The following is a 14,598-nucleotide window of genomic DNA, read 5'->3' as shown; positions in this document are numbered from 1 at the left end:
TTGTGTGTCATGTGTATGAGAGAATGAGAGAGAGAGAGAATGGACCAGAAACAGCCTCTCTGTTAGATGTATTTGCTAACATTATTGCCTCTCTCCCCCACATCATCCACATCATTCTTCACTGATAATGTCTAGCACTTAAGAGGGAAACAAGGATCTTCTCAGTGACTGCATCCTGATTCCTATCACTCTTGGCAAACTGCTTGGATCTTTAAGCATCTCACTCTCTTTGACAAAGAAGTGGCCCACCCAAAGGCATGAAACATTTTCAAACACTAAGTTACACTGCACTTGAGAGGTCTTTAAACACGATCTAAATTGCTCAGTCTATGGATGAGAAAACTGAAGTCCAGAAAGGATAATGACTCTAACTAAACCATACAACCTCGGGGTTAAGAATGAAGCGCCTTGAGCAGCTGGCTCAAGGCAGAGCCAATTCCAAATGCCAGGCCAGTGAAACTGCATGAACCATCAAATTCTGCAGAAGTGAATGGAAAATGCTGCACAGAGCAAAAAGGTTCTAAGAAAGGATGACAGACACCATGTTTTAAATAAATGCATGCCTCGTGTTAAGAGGGGTTGAAGACAGTTTGCAAAGTAGTTTAAAAGGGATTTTAAAACTTTGGGATTTATTTTTCTTTCAGGTTTTGGATTTAAGGTTTAGGGGTTGATATCAGCAAAACTGCAACATAGGAATTTCTAGTACTCATCCCTCCTCCCCAGAAATATTTATTTGAATTGTCTACACAAGAAAATACCTTCACAGGAACGAAGGATTGCCAAGTGAGGGATTACAGCACCTGGTCAAGAACAGGAACAAGAAAAGCATATTCAATAAGGTAGAAAAGATAGATTCAACCTACCCACATCACCCCTCCTCTAAGCCCAGGCAGACCAACCCACAGAGAGACACGCTCCCTGCAGAAGGAGAGTGAAGTCAGGGCTTGACATCACCATGGATCCCAGAGCCAACCCACCTCAGCAACAGGTCAGCTCCCACAGTCACAAGTAGTATCATAGGAGCTCTCATAAACCCAGCACCCCAGCTCAACCCTAAGTGTGCATTCCTGTTCAATGAACAAGAAAACAAGTCATCTGAAATCACATCCACTCACAGGAACAAAAAGAAAAGAAAATGGAAAGAATGAGGGAAGCCTATGTGAATTATGGGATACCATTAAAAGAAACAATCTATGCATTACTGGAGTTCCAAAAGAAGATAGGGAGAAAGGAGCAGAAAACTTATTTAAGAAATAATAGGGGCACCTGTGTGGCTCAGTCAGTTAAGCGTTGAACTTCAGCTCAGGTCATGATCTCACCGTTTGTGTGTTCGAACCCTGTGTCGGGCTCTGTGCTGACAGCCCAGAGGCTGGAGCCTGCTTCAGATTCTGTGTCTCCCTCTCTTTCTGCCCCTCCCCTGCTCATGTTCTGTCTCTCTCTCTCTGTCAAAAATAAACAAACATATTTTTTTTTATAAAGAAAGAAATAATATCTGTGAACTTACCAAATCTGGGAAGAAATTCAGACTTCCAAGTTATTGAAGCACCCCAAAGACACATTATAATAAAACTGTCTAAAATCAAAGACAAAAACAATTTTAAAAACAGTAAGAGAAAATTAATTTCTCCCTCTTCAAGCTACAAGCATATTTCTCAGTAGAAACCTTGCAGGCTAAGATGGAACGGGATGATACATTCAAAGTATGAGACAGAAGACAGACACACACATGCACACACGCACACACACACAAACCCTGACAACCAAGAATACCCAGAAAAGAGTTCTTTCAAGGATGAAGACTGATTGAGGCTTTCTCAAACAAACCAAAGCTATGGCAGAGTTCATCACCCTGCCTTACAAAACATGCCCGAAGTTCTTCAAGTTTAAATGAAAGCACGATAATTAACGATATGAAAACATATAAAAATATCAAACACAATGTCAAATGTAAGTATATAGTCAAATTCAGCATACTCTAATACAGGAATATGGTAGAATATTAATCACTTAACTCTAGTATGAAGGTTTAAGGTACAAAGGAATTAAAAAGAACTAGAGTTACAATAGTTTGTTAGTGAATACACAATGTAAAAACAAGTAAATTATGACATTACAGAAGTAAAATATGGGAGGGGGAGAAAGGGTAGAATTTTTGTATGTGATCAAAGGTAAGTTTTTACCAGTTTAAAATAGATTGCTGTAATTATAAGATGTTTTATGTAAGCCTCATAGTAAATACAAAGCAAAAGCCTAAAGTGTATACATAATAGAAAGAGATGGGAAACAAAGCTAACCACTATGGAAAATTCACAAGAATGTCAGCAAAAGAGAAAGAAAAGAACAAAGGAACTATAGTCAGAAAACAATTAATTGGATGGTATTATTAGTACTCACCCATCAATAATCACTTTAAATGTAAACAGATTAAATTGATCAAAAGCATCAAGTGGCGGAATGGATTAAAAGAAAAAGTCTCAACTATATGCTGCCTATAAGAGACTCATGTCAGTTCTAAGAACACACATAAGTTCAAAGTGAAGGGGTGGAAAAAGATATTCCATGCAAATGGAAAACAAAAGAGAACAGGGGGTAGCTATGATATTACCAGACAAAAATAGACTCTAAGTCAAAAACTATAATAAGAGATATGATGATAAAGGGGTCAATTCATCAAGAAGGTTTAACACCATAAACATACATGCATCTAACACTGAAACAACTAAATATAGTAAGTAAATATTAAAAGATCTGAAGGCAGAAATAGATAGCAATGCAATACTAGTATGGGTCTTTATTATCCACTTTTAACAACAGATAGATTATACAGACAGAAAATAAGGAAACACTGGACATGAACTCTACCTTAGATCAACTGGACCTAATATATACAGAACATCCCTCCTAAAAGAATACAAATCCTTCTCAAGCAAGCACAGAATAGTCTCCAGAATAGATCAAATATTATGTCAATAAAACAAGCTTTAACATAATATTAAAATCACACCAAGTATCTTTTTTTAACCATAATGGTATAAATTTCAAAATCAGTAACAGAATGAAAAATGTAAAATTCAAAAATGTGGATATTAACACACTCCTGAATGCACAGTAAGTCAAAGGAGAAATCAAAAAATATCTTCAAAGAAATAAAATGGAAACACAATATACCAAAACTTATGGGATGCAAAAAAGAAGTTCAAAGTGAAAAAACACCTGCAGTAAGAAAAAAGAAAGTTCACAAATAAACAACCTAATTTATACCTCCAGGAACTATAAAAAGAATAACAAAGTCCAAAATAGGCTGAAGAAAGAAAATAAAGATAAGGCAGAAATTAACAAAGTAGAGATCAGAAAAACAACAGAAAAGACCAATGAAACTAAGAGCTGGTTTTGGGAAAAGATAAAATAGAAAATCTCTTAGCTACACTAAGAAAAAATAGACAAGCCTCAAATAAAATCAGAAATGAAAGAGACATCACAACTGACAACAGAGTTAAAAATAATCATGAGATGACTATAAACAATTATATGCCAAAAATTTTGATAACCTAACAGAAATGGATCAATTTCTAGAACATACAAACTACCAAGAGTGAATCATGAAGAAACAGAAAATTTGAACACATTGATTATGAGAAAGGAGACTGAAACTGTTATCAAAAACCTACCAAAGAAAAGCCTCGGACTGGAAGACTTTACTGATCAATTATATCAAAGATTTAAAGAATTAACATCAACTTTTTTCCAACTGTTCCAAAAAAGTAAAGAGGAGAGAACACTTTCAAACTCATTTTACTACACCAGCATTACCCTGAGTCAAAAGCCAGAAAAGAACACTACAGGGAAACTACAAACCAGTATCCTTGATGAATATAAATGCAAAAATGCTCAAGAAAATACTAGCAAACCAAATTCAACAACACATTAGAAGGATTATATATCCTGATCAAGTGGAATTTATTCCAGGGATTCATGAATGGTCCCACATACACAAATCAATAAATGTGACACAGCACAATGCCAGAATAAAAGATTAAATTCATAGGATTCTTCTTAATAGATGAAAAAACATCTGATAAAATTCAAAAACCCTTCATGATAAAATCTCTCACAAAACTAGGTATAGAAGGAATTAACCTCAACATAATAAAGGCTATAAATGACAAATCCACAGCCAACATCATACTCACCAAAGGTCAAAAACTTGGCCATTAAGATCAGAAACAAGATAAGGATGTCCATTCTCTCCACTCCTTTTCAGCATAGTACTGGGAGTCCTAGCCAGAGCAATTAGGCAAGGAAAAGAAATAAGAGGCATCTAAACTGGAACAAAAAAAGTAAAATTCTGTTTGCAGATGATATTATCTTTTATATAGAAAACCTTAAAGATTCCACTAAAAAACTGTTACAATTATTAAATGAATTAAGTAAAGCACAGGATACAAAATCAACATACAAAAACCAGTTGTTTCTATGCAATGAGAAACTCTCCGAGGAAGAAATAAAGAAAATGATTCCATTTACAAGCATCAAAAACAATATTGAAGAATAAGTTTAACCAAGGAGGTAAGAGATGTATACATTGAAAGTTGAACATGACAAAAATAAATGGAAAAATAGTCCATGCTCATGGATTAGAAGAATATTGTTAAAATATCCACACTATCCAAAGTGATCTATAGATGTAATGCAATTCTTTCAAAATTATAATGGCATTTTTCACAAAAATAGATCAACCCTAAAATTTTATGGAAGCTTAAAAGATCCCCCAAGTGATCCTGTAAAATAGAATGAAACTGGAGACATCATAATTCCTGATATTAAACTTTATTACAATGCTATAGTAATTAAAACCATATGGTATTAGCTTAAAAACAGACACACAAACCAATGGAACAGAATAAACAGCCCAGAAATAGATCCACGTGTATACAGTCAACTAGTATTTGACAAGGGAGCCAAAAATACTCAGTGGAGAAAAGATGGTCTCTTCAATAAATAGTGCTGGGAAAATTGGATATTCACACGCAAAATGAAATTGGACGCCTTTCTTATACCACTCACAAAAATCAGCTCTGGGTTAAAAACTTAAATAGAAGACCTGAAACTAAAAAACTACTGGAAGAAAACACAGGGACAAAAGCTCCTTGACATCGTTCTTAGCAAAAATTTTTTGGATAGCACACCAAAAGTGCAAGCAACAAAAGCAAAACAAACAAGTGAAAAGTGCATCAAACTAAAAAGTGTCTGCACAGAACAATCACCAAAATGAAAGTCAACCTATGGAATAGGAGAAAATACTTGCAAACCAACTGATAAGGGGGTAATCTCTAAATACATAGAGAACTCATACAGCTCAATTGAAAAAAATCCAATTAAAAAATGGGCAAAGGGCTAAGAAAGCAGAATATGTCCCTCCCATGCCAAGCCCCTCAGACTGAGTGTTGGGCACTGTTTAAAAGGACAGAAATGAGGTGAGCCTCAAGCCAAGCATCAGCTTGAAGAATTCAGCAGAACAAGACTCGAGAGCACTTTCTTAGATATCTCTAAGTGGCCAGAAAGCTCCATGATTACCCAAGTTATTATTAAAAGAGCAGTTCAACATAGCATGTTTGAAGGCTGTGATTAGAGAAAAATTAAACCATTTCATCTATGTACTCTGTCCTGTTCAACTCAAATAATCAGTTTATGTTATGAAGAAATCATTTTCTTGTTTTTCTTCTTCAAAGGTTGAGGAGAACAAATAACCAAACCAACAAAGAATCTGGAAATTGGCATGGTGGAAAAACATAAAAGATACAGAGGTTCTAATGACACTACACAGACAGTCACCTACTAAGCCTCTGGCCAGAGTGGATGTCCTGAACTCCTGACTATATATCCACCTGTCTACTGGACATGTCACTCCAGTTTTTTTTTAAAGCTCCCCACACTCAGCATACTCAAGACTGAAACTGTTGTCATCTACCCTCACCTCACATTCTCCTGTCCTCAGTTGATCCAAGCGTGTAGCTCCAGTGCCCTTCCCAGCCTTCATTAGCTCTCACCCAGCCTGCTGCTTTCCCTCAACCTCTCCCTCCTCCCAGCTTCTCCTCTCAGTCATCGTCCATGCTCCCATCACACTGATACTGCCCAAAGGCAAATAAGATTACATTATACCCCTACAATCCTTCAAAAACTTCCTGGTACCTTCTTCGGCATCCAAGGTCCTTCAAGATAGGGGCCATGCCTACCTCCTCAGCTGCATCTCCCACATGTCCTCACGTGCTTCTCTAACCCCACCAAGCTGTTTGGATCCCCACGACCTGTCGTGAGATACTTCTCTTGTATGTTGTTGCCTCTCCAATGTCTTTTCATACTATCTTGTCTGAGTTACTCCAACTCACCTTCCTAAAATCAGAGCGAGAGTTACCACATCTCAGAAACCTAGCTGAGCTATGTGCCATTATCACTACATTACAATGTTTCCAAAGAAAAGACTATACAGGGTAGCTCCTTAGGAGACTAGACTGACAGTCTAGAACCTTTTCTTGCTCAGGTTAGCACATTCTATGCTGAACAGAGAGACTTGTACACTGAAGGTGCTTAATAAATGTTAGCTGAAAGAATAAAGACATGAATGAACCAACGAAGATATAGATTCTGTCAAGAATGTCTTCCAGAAAATTCTGAAATGTAATATATGAGGCAATTATCATTAAGCAAGGTAAGCTTTGAATCCTGCCTATGACTTTACACAGGTCACGTGAATTTTTTAAGCTCCCCTGTCTCCACTGCCAAATGGAGAGATTGGTTAAATAATCTTTAAGGAATTATTCTCAACTTTAAAATTCTATAGTGCTATGATTCTGTGTTAACACAGAATCAATAAGGAATTTAAAGCAGGAGAGATTTCAGTTGGACATAAGAAAGAACGTCTTAAGAAAATGAGGATTTTCTGTTCCCAGAGTTTTCAGGAGAAAACCAAACAACCATCTGCACTTTTAAAAGGTTTAATCATGCCCTGAAAATGAGAAACCATGTGAGATGATTTTTAAATTTTACCTCCTTTCCCACTTTGTAATTTTAGGATACAGACATCAAAGGTACAGGTAGAAGTTCCGAATTAGGGAAGACCAGGGGAAATTTTATTCAAGAACTGCCACACGGGACCAGGATCCAGCTTCCTCATTTGAGCTGCTGAGCTATCATGAAAGAATCAAAACAGTCATTGAAGGCAGAAAGACATGTCAAAATGAGAGGACTGTGTGGCCTTAGAGCAACCTAGCAACTCAGAGCATTTGTCTGCCCTTAGAAGGTCTGTAGACTATATTCCCTGCTCCTTGGATTGTATAATAATTCTGAGACCTTAGGGTTCTTTTGAAACAGGATGATGCCTGCCCAAGCGGTCACTGGTTTGGAATTGCAATCCAGAAGTACATCAACCTTCAAGTTAAAATGCACTCACTAAGACTTAAAAACTGCCTGGGTCTCTGTAATCACTTAGCCTCAGGATGCAGTGTATCAAGAGCCAGTAAGCAAAATGAAAAGCACTAACGAAAAAAAAATAATAATTCCTAGGTCCATAACCTTGCAACCCAATCCATGCATATTCCTGGGAATAATTCTACATTTATACCCAAAATCTTAAGTTAAAAGAAAAAAAGAAAAAAAATTAATGAGTTTCTAAATTTACCTAATAGGAATATAAGAAGGGGAGGTGCCCTATATCTGTTTCATACAGCGTGAAATTGTCTCTAAGCTATCAATCTCACTAAACTGATTAAGTGTGAAATAGTTCTTTCCTGAACCAAATTTAAGGAGAACCCTATAGAGGATGAGGAAACATCATGAGGCTAGACCACAAGATCTTAGTTTTTCCATCCTATTGTCTCAGAGTCTTTTCTCCCAAATTGCAAAACTAGACATACATATGGTACCCAAACAGAAGGACAGATTTAATAAGAAGTTTCATGATGAACTTTTGCCTCCTGTTTCCCAGAAGGGAGAACCAACTTCTATTTTGTTTGCTACCAAGTGAATTGTGTTCCCCCAAATTCTTATATTGAAACCTTAACCACTCATATAATGGTATCGGAGGATGGGGCCTTTGGGAGATAACAAGCTTTAGATGAGGTCATAAGGGTCAGACACTTATGATGGGATTCGTGCCCTAATAAGATGAAACTCCAGAGAGCTGGCTTTTTCTCTCTCCTTGTCCGAATGCACACTCCCAAGGAAAGACCACATGAAGACACAGCGACAAAGTAGCCATCTGCAATCCGAGGACAGAGATTTCACCAGACATCTAATTCTGTTGGCACCTTGATCTTGGACTTCTGGTCTCTTGAAACATGAGAAATAGGGGCGCCTGGGTGGCTCAGTCGGTTAAGCGGCCGACTTGGGCTCGGGTCATGATCTCGTGGTCCGTGAGTTCGAGCCCCGCGTCGGGCTCTGTGCTGACAGCTCAGAGCCTGAAGCCTGTTTTGGATTCTGTGTCTCCCTCTCTCTGACCCTCCCCCGTTCATGCTCTGTCTCTCTCTGTCTCAAAAATAAATAAACGTTAAAAAAAAATTAAAAAATAAAAATAAAAAAAAAAGAAACATGAGAAATAAACTCCTTTGTTTAAGCCATCTCATCTATGGTATTTTGTTATGGCAGACCAAAATAAGACACAGATTATGATAGTTAACGTCCTTTGTCAATATGGCTGAGTTATGGCACTCAGATACTTAATCAAACACTAGCCTAGATGTTTCTATGAAGGTATTTGTGGAAGTGATTAGTCTTTGCAATCAGTAGACTTTTATGTAAAGCAGGTTATCCTCTACAATGTGGATCCAATCAATTGAAGACACCGAGAACAAAGACTGTGGTTTCTCAATAAAGCAGCAATTATGCCTCAAGACTACAACAAACTTTGCCTGAGTTTCCAGCCTATTAGTCTGCTCACATTTTATACTTGAACTCACATTACCTAAATTTCCAGTCCGCTGATCTGCCCTATAAACTTCAGTCTTGTCACTTCTCCCCAAATGTTCCTTAAAATAAATATCTCTATTTCTTTTTTTCCATGTGTATATGCATAGATAGATAGAACACACACATATGTACATACACACACACATGTCCATATATGCTCTTTGATTCTGTTTCTCTGTAGAACCCTGCCTAATACACAAGTCAAGCAGAATGGTGTAACACAAACACAGAATAAATAATCAGTGATGGGGTAGAGTAGGGTAGGGAATAAGAAGAAAGAAAACAACACATGGATCTTTCCAAAGTTATCCACAAGGATTAAGGTAATTATTTATAGAGTTTACTGAAATATAGGATAGTATTTTATTTTTATTTATTTATTTATTTATTTATTTATCTATTTATTTATTTTTTAATTTTTTTTTTCAACGTTTATTTATTTTTGGGACAGAGAGAGACAGAGCATGAACGGGGGAGGGGCAGAGAGAGAGGGAGACACAGAATCGGAAACAGGTTCCAGGCTCTGAGCCATCAGCCCAGAGCCTGACGCGGGGCTCGAACTCACGGACCGCGAGATCGTGACCTGGCTGAAGTCGGACGCTTAACCGACTGCGCCACCCAGGCGCCCCTAGGATAGTATTTTAGACTTAACTGATTTCACTGATAAGCAATGATAGTTAAAATAAAATTTAGTATTATCTACTCTGATATGTTTACTTTAACTTTGTGTTTTGCTTAGAAATAACAATGGCCCAGTTTTCTTACTTGCAGTTTTCAATTCATTTACCTTTAGTATTTGCCATCGGGTGTGCCATATGCCTGACAGAAGATGTGGGCTGCTCCAATAAGTAAACATCAGATATTCTGTCAACTCCATTTTTTTTTTTTTTCTGGAGTCTTCCCTCACCATACATTATGTCCCCGTCACCCTACACCTAGGGCTAGCTCTGCTACACAGCTGTCATCCTGGGACTTCCTTTCTTCTTTCTCCAACATTGCATTGTCTTTTTTTTTTTTTTTTCCTGGAAGGCACAGCCTCCTCTAGATTTATTCATTCATTTTGTTGAAGAGCATCCTCTAAGAGACTTTCCAAGAAAGTTTAGATGGAAGGTATACTTTTAAATACTTTTATTTCTAAAAGTATTATTTTACTTCACACTTGATTGATCATTTGCTTGAGTATGAAATATTAAGTAGAAGATACTCCCCCCTCTTTTTTAAAGGTATTATTGGGGCGCCTGGGTGGCTCAATCGGTCGAGCGTCCGACTTCAGCTCAAGTCATGATCTCATGGTTCATGGGTTCGAGCCCCGCGGCGGGCTTTGTGCTGACAGCACGGAGCCTGGAGACTGCTTTGGATTCTGTGTCTCCCTCTCACTCTGCCCCTAACCCACTCACATTGTGTCTCTGTCTCTCTCAAAAATGAACATTTAGGGGTGCCTGGGTGGCGCAGTCGGTTAAGCGTCCGACTTCAGCCAGGTCACGATCTCGCGGTCCGGGAGTTCGAGCCCCGTGTCAGGCTCTGGGCTGATGGCTCAGAGCCTGGAGCCTGTTTCCGATTCTGTGTCTCCCTCTCTCTCTGCCCCTCCCCCGTTCATGCTCTGTCTCTCTCTGTCCCAAAAATAAATAAACGTTGAAAAAAAAAATAAAAAAAAAAATAAACATTTAAAAAATTAAAACAAAATAAAGGTATTATTCCTTTTTGTTCCAGAATCTAATGTTGTTACTGAAAAATCTGACTCCAATTCCTTTCTGTTTTTCTTTCTTTTGTCTACCATACTGTGGAATTCCACAATGGTTTTCTTTGGTCTAGGCTTTACCCCCATATACTAAGGCACTCAGTGCACCCTTTAGAAGTGCATGTCTTTCTGCATTTTGAGGTGTTGAAAAACACAGGTCTTCAGATTTGCTTCTTTGTTGATTTCCTTCCCTCTTTTTTGTGGTCTCTTTCTAGAATTTATATTGGATTTGGCCTTCACAAACAGATCTCCTATCTCCCTACCTTTCATCACTATTTTCAAGGTTTTTCTTTTTATTATCGTCCAAATCTTCCTTTGACTTTATTTTGACTAAGTACATTTTTATGTATAAGATTTCTGGTCTGTTCTTTAATTATTCCTTTATCATCGCATTCTTTTAATTCATAAATTCAACACTATCCCAATACTCTTTAGGAGATGGTTATTTTGACATTTTCTTATCTCCATTTTCTCTATTTCCTTTTTTTTTCCTTTTTTCAATTTGTTCGTATCAGTTTCTCTCACTCTGAACGTTTTCCTCTAATGCTCTCTAAACTTTGCTGCATAGTCACACTTACAAGTTGAGGCACAAAAAATTCTCTGTGGATGGTTGGAATATATGGGCTGGTACTTTGCCTTGGAGCCTTCAATGAAGAGCAATCAACCAGAGACAAGTTTTTTGTTTGTTTGTTTGAGAGGGTCTCAAATATAAGGACCTGGAAACCTCTTCATCCAGGAATCATTCTGTTTCTGAAGACACTAATTTTCTACTCTCCTGCCTCAGGAGTAGAACCTTGTAGATTTATTGAGTCTCCTTGTTGTTCAGTCCTTTGACTTATCTTAATCCTCTGTGTTATATGTGATATTCCTGAGCGTGGAGCTTCCCAGTTAATTTCTCCAAAGAAACCTCAGCTCTAGGGTCTAGTACATAGGGATGGGAGGCTGATGAGAAGAGTATCATGTGACTATGTCATGTGGAGAGGTAGCCAAAGATCCAAGTTCACCCTCCCCCCGCCATTCCTTATGAAACTTCTGAATAAATTTATCTTGGTAGCTTTCAAACCTATCTCACTGCCACCTTCTGTGGTACCTGCTACTTCTAAGACCACTAGAGACTGTATAAGTTGCATGTACTTGCTATTGGTTAGTGGACCCCTCTCAAAGATGGTAGCTACCATAGCTTCCTTTGTTTTGCTAAGTTGGTGACCTCTCTTCTTGCTGCTTTTTACCTTGCTACACTTTACTGAAGGCCATTACCCACTGGTACCCATTTTCTTTAACCTTGGGGAGTGATAACGCTTAATGAGTTTACTATTGTTTGGTAGTATTTTGGGTCAAGAAGGAGAGAAGAGAAAAGCAAGTGGTCAATTTGTCATATTAAATTATGTCCAAAGGGGTGCCCTGGTGGTTCAGTTGGTTAAGCATCAACTCTTTATTTCAGCTCAGGTCATGATGTCATGATTTATGAGTGTGAGCCCCCCATCGGGCTCTGCGCTGACAGCCTTCAGCCTGGTTCAGACACTGTCTCTCTCTCTTCCTCTCTCTTCCTCTCTCTTCCCGTCCCTTGCTTGCGTGCTCTCTTTCTAAAAATAAACATTTAAAAAATATTTAAATTATGTCCAAAGCCCCAGACTATCTTATTAGTCTCATGATACAGCCAGATGACATATTTGGAAGTGAACACTACCAACCTACCCCTACCTTCACACCTCTTAACTTTCCACCAGGGTCCTTGTTCTAGGCAGACAAGAGGCCTGGAGGGAAGCTTACAAATCCAAATGCTGCAAAACATGAGCCTCTACCCTTCACCTCATGAATGCTGTAATTTCTCAGACAGCAAGGACTGGGCCAGGTAGGGCCTGCCACTGACAGAAGAGCCAAGATCGAATATATTTCTGCCCCTGAGTGTACGATCTTTATGCTATATCTGAAGCAGCCCAGCCCTTGACCTGATCTAAGGCTTCTCTCTTTCCCAGACACAGAGGAAAGGCTTTTCCCTTTTTCTCTGCCTCATCTCCCATCAGGCATGGAGAGCTGTCCAGCAACACAGACCTCCTAATTAGTCCAAACTTTTGAGATAGAATCATGAATCAGGAGCAGCCTGAAAGGGAGGAGGAAAGAAACTAAAGGACTTGATAACCCTGGCCTGTTTCTTAATAAGGCAACCTTTAGCATCTTTGCCCTGAAACTCACTCACATACATCTGATACCTGTTGTGCAATGTTGTGCAACCTGTTGTGGGAAAGCAAAGGCTGCATAAAACAGGGCAGGGAACAGTTCTGGTTCATATATGATACCTCCCACTTCCAGTTAATGCGCTTGCCTTCTTGGCATCTGAGCCCTGCCAGCCTAGCCCGTCAGACATGTCTGATCCTCTTCACCATAGCTTAGCTGTCTGGATCCAATCCTGTGCTTTCCCTAAACACACACACACACACACACACACACACAGGGTCTACCAACTCTCCCACAGTGCACTGCCCAATGGTAATCCATTACTCCAATTCTTCTCTCTACTGAAGACCAGTTCTTGGCCCAAATCTATAGCTCCTCAGAATTGATCATCTGACTCTAGCCTCTTAACTCCAGTCTAGGAAATCCTAAAGGAGAGGCGATGTAGTATAATAGTAACAGATGACACACTGGACCCAGACAGACTTGGGTTTAATGCCAGCACTGCCATTCATTAGCTGTGGGATCCTGGGCAAGTTATTGCATCTCCTTGAGCCTACTTCCTTATCTGGAAAATGGAGATATTAATAAATTCCAATTCAGAAAGTTGTGAGGATTCAAGGAAATAATATAGCAACTATCAATTAACAGAATACATGAAACAGACCAAGGACGTGATAATTATTAATCCGTCCCATCAAAGCTAACTTGAAATAGTAGCAAATTCAGTGTTTTCCCCATGGTGGACTGCACAGACTGTCTGCAAAGCATCACATGGACCCTGCTTGCCTTGAGTTCCTAAGTTAATTACCTTTATCTTTAGTGCTGATTTCTGGATGCCTCTAAATCCCTTGACCTTCAAATACACAAGCAAAGCCAATCTTTTGGATCCACTACAATGTAAGATAGCAAAAACATAAAAATGGGAGTTTATTAGTTAATTTGAACTTGAAAAATCACCACAAAAATAACTCCTCTAGGTTTAACAGTTCTTGATTTAAATGGAAAATCAGCTATGCTCAGGGGTACACAGTAATTGATATAATACCGCAGATATCCACAAAGTATCTATTCCATTTCATCCCAGGTGTTTAAATGGGTGTCAGATACTATTCCATTCAAAGCTTTTCTTGTTCTTCAGTATTTTCTGATCACATTTTCTTTGGAGATCTGAATAGTACCAACACTCTACCCAATCACCCAGGACTTCTTTTAAAAGTCAGCCTTCAAAGATACCTTACGAATTAATAGCATAAACTTTTTTAGGTATTGTTATTTGCTATCAAACTACACAATTATATGAATAATACTTAAGAAAATGACGCTAATTCTTCCACAATTCCTAAAGTTGCCAATTTCCAATCAACAGAATAAATCAAACCTTTCTGAAACATACCTATAATAATTAGTATAACAGAAATGTACAAATCAGACTATCTGGATTGACATAAATACATGTATAAATTCACCAGCCAAGATCTTCATAATTCCTGCAGTGGAATGAAAACAGCTGGGGCATACATGACAGACTATTTCTGCACAATATGAAACTGCCACTCAGTCTGACAATGCCATTACTATGGGAAAGCATTTAGCAGCTCAGGCTCCTAACAGCATTCCAACTGACAGATATGCATACCCCACGATGAGCATAAAATAAAAATCACCAGCAAAGCTAATGTGGAAGGAAAATATAATAGTGCTGTTTATGATAATGGATCCTCAGA

At 38.3% G+C, this 14,598-nt stretch overlaps 1 protein-coding gene and 1 long non-coding RNA gene across 8 annotated transcripts in view; both read right to left on the bottom strand.

The window, feature by feature from the left end:
- CCDC85A (coiled-coil domain containing 85A) overlaps positions 1-14,598 on the bottom strand; it is a 202,282-nt gene that overhangs the window by 102,086 nt on the left and 85,598 nt on the right. The window lies entirely within an intron of this gene.
- Positions 12,237-14,598, bottom strand: part of LOC123384467 — a 77,421-nt gene continuing 75,059 nt past the window's right edge. Inside the window, exons 2-3 of the long non-coding RNA XR_006595583.1 lie at positions 13,683-13,764; positions 12,237-12,282 (exon numbers count right to left, since the gene is read on the bottom strand). This is a non-coding gene — a long non-coding RNA (uncharacterized LOC123384467). The remainder of the gene's footprint in view (positions 12,283-13,682; positions 13,765-14,598) is intronic.

Source organism: Felis catus, chromosome A3 (assembly GCF_018350175.1).
Source record: "Felis catus isolate Fca126 chromosome A3, F.catus_Fca126_mat1.0, whole genome shotgun sequence".
NCBI lineage: Eukaryota > Metazoa > Chordata > Mammalia > Carnivora > Felidae > Felis > Felis catus.
This window is presented reverse-complemented; position numbering and strand designations above follow the sequence as displayed.